Raw genomic sequence first — 6,662 nt, forward strand, 5'->3', positions numbered from 1 at the left:
TAGCATAATTTGTCTGATTCTCTGTAATAATGGTATGGGTATAATAATGCATTTTATTTTTGTAAAGTGGCTTCTTGCATCAAACAACACAACAACATCTTCAGTCACCTCCTTGTCTGAAGGACAAGTGGATAAACAGGTTAATGTCAAGTCCTGCATGTTTTTTCTTTTTAAGTCTCATGGAATATAGGACTACATTGAAAATGTATGCACTCACTAACTGTAAGTCGCTCTGGATAAGAGCGTCTGCTAAATGACTAACATGTAAAATGTAACACCACACATTGGCTGCTAATGTAGGATGATGATAGAACAGCTATTTCCATGTTAAAATGTTATGGGATGAATTTTCTCCATTGTTTTAGATGGTAGGCCACTCTGGTAGGCCTACATTATGATCAAATAGCCACAGTGGCCTACATGGCCACTGTTAAAACTGTAACTTAAAGCGGGTACAGCCTCAGTGTTCACAGTAAATGCACGCTGGAAGTTGCACAGACTTTTCACAACTTTCACGTTTGCGCTCAGCAGACCTGAAATTTGCTCAATGCTGAAAAAGATTAGAGGGAATATTGGTTGTGAGTGGACGTGGTTTACACTGTGGGTTGTCGGACGATGCAGTGCTCGTCTCGTAGCCAGTTGAGGTTGTAGATTTGCTAATGCACACATTTATTTTCTATTTCTCTGTTCAGTGTGTCAATCTTGTACAATGCAAAACCATGCATCACTGTTTGACAAAAGGCACATGTCAAACCCATATGCTGTGGTTTCATGTGCTTCTGAAGTTAATCACATTAGAGAGGGGCCATTTCCCCAAAACAGGAAACATAACTGTATGGGTGTAATGAAAACTAAACCATAATGTCTTGACAAACTTTCTAGTTTACAAACATGTCCTCTCCTCTGAGAGTTTTAACATCTAGTGGTGGGCTTCCAATATGGATGATGCTTATACATCTTTACATAAGCTATGGTAGGTTGAATATGTTAATAGTATTTGTATATCTTTTTAAGTCTAACACAATATAATTACTGCTAATCTATTCTAAAGCATTGCAAATCTTTAATTTCAGTTGTTGCAGAGGACATCACCAGAGTAGTTGGACGCATAGGAGACTCTATATTCCTTCACCCTGAAATTGACTTACAAGCCAAGATCCCTGACATGACATGGAAACATGCAAATATGTATATAGCTAAAAAGGGCAAATTAACTAATTTAATGGATAGGTGTAAGTTATTTCTAAATGGTTCACTGAAGTTTTATGAAGGACTGAAAACAGACAGTGGATATTACACAGTGGAACTATTTAATGATGATGGAGAACTTATATCCAAGCGGCACATTGAGCTAAGTATTCTAGGTGAGTAGTTTGCAATTGTTGCATATTTGACATAATCTGCTCTATAATCTACGTTGACATTTTTTTCGATTTGACATAGAAGTTTTAGCATGAGTGTACCTGTCTATGATGATTTAAGTGAATGATTTTGATCAGTTTACATTTTTTTTACAGGCGGAGGTACAGTAACTTTCTCATGCACTTTCTGCATAATATTGATCCAGAACCACTCTCCGTAAAGTAGACCTGCCCAATACTTGTCCGGGTAGCACAGTATGTATTGAGACAAGCTTTGAGGGCTCAAATATCAATAAGGGGATAGGGTACAGAACAAAGTACCTTGTAATATTCATGAGTGCCTTCAGAAAGTATTCATACCCCTTGACTTATTCCACATTTTGTTGTGTTACAGTCTGAATTCAACATTTATAAATACTTTTTTTCTTCTCACCCATCTACACACCCCATAATGACAATGTGAAAACATGTTTTTAGAAATTTTGGCTAATTTATTGAAAATGAAATACAGAAATATCTCATTTACATAGGTATTCACACCCCTGAGAAGCACCAATCATGTTAAACACTATTATTGCACACAGAGTGAGTCCATGCAACTTATTATGTGACTTATTAAGCACATTTTTAGTCCTGAACTTATTTATGCTTGCCATAACAAATGGGTTGAATACTTATTGACATTTTAGCTTTTCAATTTTAATTAATTTTTACAAATGTTAAAAAAACACAATTCCACTTTGACATTAAAACCTAAATGTGACAAAAAGTGACAAAAAGTGACAAAAAAAAAACTAAATTGTATCCATTTTAAATTCAGGCTGTAACACAATAAATGTGAAAAAAGTCAAGGGGTGTGAATACTTTCTGAAGGCACTAAATGCACAAATCAACTGTGGCATTTGTTTTAGAAAGAGGTCACATTTCAACTGTAGCTGCATTTGGACTCTTTGCACTTGCACTGATGACACTGGCTGTCGCCATTCTGAATTTGAAAAAGAGGTGTCAGGTTACAAAGAAAAAAGGTACAATTAACCTCATCAAACGTTTGTATTTTTGTTGCAAAACTATGGAACGTTCACATTAAACATTCTATTTCCCAAACTGCACTGATGTGTTTTTAGATGTGGAGGATAACAACTATGTTGAGATGCACACGTATTTACCGCCGCAGGAGGAGACCAAGACCAACCCAGACCAAGACACCTCCCAATATGGTAACTCACAGCAGAGAATGACACACAGTACATTGCCATCATATTTTAAGTGCACAGTAATAAGTATCACCACTTGAAGATTCTAAAAGTATATTTTGTAAGATTGTGAAATTGTCTCACAACAGTATTCTGCAGACCTATTGCACCCGCTTCAAGCCAGAGAAGGCGAAGACTATCACTGGATTTGGACGATAATGATATCTATGTATGAAGAACATGGTATCATTGAGATATTCCGAATGTGTTTATGGCATTATATTTCAATAGCATCTATTTTACAATATGAAATATGGAATTATGTACCATATTGACTGATCATAATCAACAATTAATGATGTTGTGTTTATGCGATGATAGTATAATATTTTGTGGTATATTTCTTTTTTAATACAAATAGTTAATGGTAGAGACTAGAGAGGAGAGATATAGTGTTGTTGTTTTTTACCTGTATTTTGATATTGTATCATACCCATATTCACATTACTTTAGTATCAGACTTGACCACTAGGTGGTAGCATTACAGTATGATAAAGACAATAGGTGAGAAGAAACATCCCAGGATTACTGTAATTACATCAATAGTTGTTTCCAAACACATGGACACACTGGGACAAGTGTAAATTATTACATTTCTAATTTCAAACCAAACTGGTATGGTCATTATTGTCAAATGTATGTTTTTCTTCTTCAAAATGAAGATCATTAGAATATACTACCATCATTACATAGTTCAAGTAGTTTAAGTCACCAGATTTTAGAATGAAGAATGTAAATAAATGTAAATATACTTACTAAAAGTACTCAGAAAGTGTCAAATAGATGACATATGCATACACATAATTTGTATATTTGTGCAGTGTGAATTGCAATGTCAGCTTAGTGAATTTTGATTCTTTTTGAAACCTCATCATTGCCAATTTGATCATTCATACCATTGCTGTTGGTAATCCTGAAGAAAACTATTCAAAGTACATAGCAGTGTAGCAATGGCTCTAATTGCAAACAGATTTTCATTGTGGAATTTAGTAAATAGGACTTTCATAATATTACAAAATAAGTTTTGAGAAGACAACAATAATCAATGGTTGTATAGCTAATTACATTTGCAGGGTATTCTTTCATGAAATAACTATGTAAATAAATAGTAGCTTAACTATGTACACATCAATTGTAATAATAAAAGGCAATTTACCCATTTCAAAACTCCTTTTCAAAATTGGTATAAAACATATATATGCCAATTAATTCCTGACATTTGGAACTTACAAAGTCATTAGCAATTATTTGTAGGTATTTCTGCGGTATTACCTGCACTTAAAAAATTAATAAATGTATATGTTTTAAAATATAAACACATACATTTCCTTCTCCATGCACACACATCTATGGAAGATCAAGGGAAATACATAGGAAATATCTCAATAAGTTTAAAAACAGTTGCTAAATACATTTCTAAATGTATACACTATATAGACATTATAAAAGGAAAAAAGCTACTGAAATTCTGTAGCTTATAGCGTTTTGGAAAATTAGCACTCCGTACTCCATTTTAGTATCATATAATTTTTTGGTATGATATATTAAAACCAATTAATTACACCCAAAACAATGAATATTTATATTTATATTTGGAACATTACTATTAAGTTGTCTGATTTGGACCTCTACTACAACCTATGAAACATCATTGCACATCCAAGGGATACATGCATCTGTCATGTAACCCTACATGCATGGCCAGACCCCAGTGCATCCACATTCTTAGAACAATGAAAATGCTGCAGGGAGAAGACAACATTAGGAAACGTGGAGAAGAGAGGTGTACAGCAAAACTTGCATTTACAGTGGCTTGCGAAAGTATTCAACCCCCTTGGCATTTTTCCTATTTTGTTGCCTTACAACCTGGAATTAAAATGGATTTTGGGGGGGTTTCTATCATTTGATTTACACAACATGCCTACCACTTTGAAGATGCAAAATATTTTTTATTGTGAAAAAAACTGAACTTGAGCATGCATATCTATTCACCATCCCAAAGTCAATACTTTGTAGAGTCAACTTTTGCAGCAATTACAGCTGCAAGTCTCTTGGGGTATGTCTCTATAAGCTTGGCACATCTAGACATTTAAATGTTTCCCCTTAAACCACTTGAGTGTTGCTTTAGCAGTATGCTTAGGGTCATTGTCCTGCTGGAAGGTGAACCTCCATCCCAGTCTCAAATCTCTGGAAGACTGAAACAGGTTTCCCTCAAGAATTTCCCTGTATTTAGCGCCATCCATCATTCCTTCAATTATGACCAGTTTCCCAGTCCCTGCCGATGAAAAACATCCCCACAGCATGATGCTGCCACCACCATGCTTCACTGTGGGGATGGTGTTCTCGGGGTGATGAGAGGTGGTGGGTTTGCGCCAGACATAGCGTTTCCCTGATGGCCAAAAAGCTCAATTTTAGTCTCATCTGACCAGAGTACCTTCTTCCATATGTTTGTGGAGTCTCCCACATGCCTTTTGGCGAACACCAAAGGTGTTTGCTTATTTTTTTCTTTAAGCAATGGCTTTTTTCTGGCCACTCTTCCGTAAAGCCCAGCTCTGTGGAGTGTACGGCTTAAAAGATGTCCTATGGACAGATACTCCAATCTCCGCTGTGGAGCTTTGCAGCTCCTTCAGGGTTATCTTTGGTCTCTTTGTTGCCTCTCTGATTAATGCCCTCCTTGCCTAGTCTGTGAGTTTTGGTGGGCGGCCCTCTTTTAGCAGGTTTGTTGTGGTGCCATATTCTTTCTATTTTTTAATAATGGATTTAATGGTGCTCCGTGGGATGTTCAAAGTTTCGGATATTTTTTTATAACCCAACCCTGATCTGTACTTCTCCACAACTTTGTCCCTGACCTGTTTGAGAGCTCCTTGGTCTTCATGGTGCCACTTGCTTGGTGGTGCCCCTTGCTTAGTTGTGTTGCAGACTCTGGGGCCTTTCAGAACAGGTGTATATATACTGAAATCATGTGACAGATCATGTGATACTTAGATTGCACACAGGTGGACTTTATTTAACTAATTATGTGATTTCTGAAAGTAATTGGTTGCACTAGATCTTATTTAGGGCCTTCATAGCAAAGGGGGTGAACACATATGCACGCACCACTTTTCCGTTATCCATTTTTTTGAATTTTTTTAAACAAGTTATTTTTTTCATTTCACTTCACCAACTTGGGCTAATTTGTGGATGTCCATTACATGAAATCCAAATAAAAATCAATTTCAATTACAGGTTGTAATGCAACAAAATAGGAAAAACGCCAAGGGGGATGAATACTTTTGCAAGGCACTGTAGGAAATGAAACATATTATTCCCAGGCAGTTACCAGCATACATAAAACAAACAGATAAACAAAAATGCAAAACACCACCAACAACAACCTCCGGCTACCTGCCTTCCATGTTTGTAGCTTCCAAGTGAGGTTAGAGGTGAAAGGAGTAGGATCACATGCATATTGTGTCAAGGTAAGACCATGCAATGGGCCCCGTCCAGGGGGCAATAAAAGGCCCAATCTTTACGACCCACCATTATCAAACTTTCCATAAACTTTATGACCTGGCTTTAGTTAATGATTCAACTGACAGGTGACAAAGATCCACAAAATGTACATGGCAAAATGTCTGCCTCTTCTACTTCATTTATTTGACCTTCATTCCTTTTTCTCATGGGAATCATGATGGGAGAGAGAGGAGAGAATGAATCATATCTTGAGGTAGTAGATTATATTTCCTTGTCCCCCTTGTCCATGCTGGCTAATAATACCTCACAGAGCATTGCAGTCTGATAAACTCTTATTACCATTGTGACTCATCATCACAACTTTACATTTTAGCCCCATAAAAACAAAGCACCTCACACCTCTTAATACATTTAAAGTATGGTATAAACTGTAATAAAAGCGGAAACAGGTAAATAAAGCACACATTTCTTGTTGGTCACTGTTGGGACTACTTTTCCTTTTTCAGAAAACAGTCATTAGTAAATACCATACATGGTAGGTATATTTCCTTAACCTTAATTTAGTTATTAGCCTACCAAATACTTATTTTGG

At 36.2% G+C, this 6,662-nt stretch overlaps 1 long non-coding RNA gene across 1 annotated transcript; it reads left to right on the forward strand.

Moving 5' to 3' along the window:
* Nucleotides 1-2,202: 2,202 nt before the first annotated feature.
* Nucleotides 2,203-3,316, forward strand: LOC121580260. Its single transcript, XR_006003006.2, has 3 exons — nucleotides 2,203-2,386; nucleotides 2,486-2,578; nucleotides 2,704-3,316. It is a non-coding gene; the product is annotated as an uncharacterized LOC121580260 (long non-coding RNA).
* Nucleotides 3,317-6,662: the final 3,346 nt, after the last annotated feature.

The sequence above is a fragment of the Coregonus clupeaformis genome, chromosome 13 (assembly GCF_020615455.1).
Source record: "Coregonus clupeaformis isolate EN_2021a chromosome 13, ASM2061545v1, whole genome shotgun sequence".
Taxonomy (NCBI): Eukaryota; Metazoa; Chordata; class Actinopteri; order Salmoniformes; family Salmonidae; genus Coregonus; species Coregonus clupeaformis.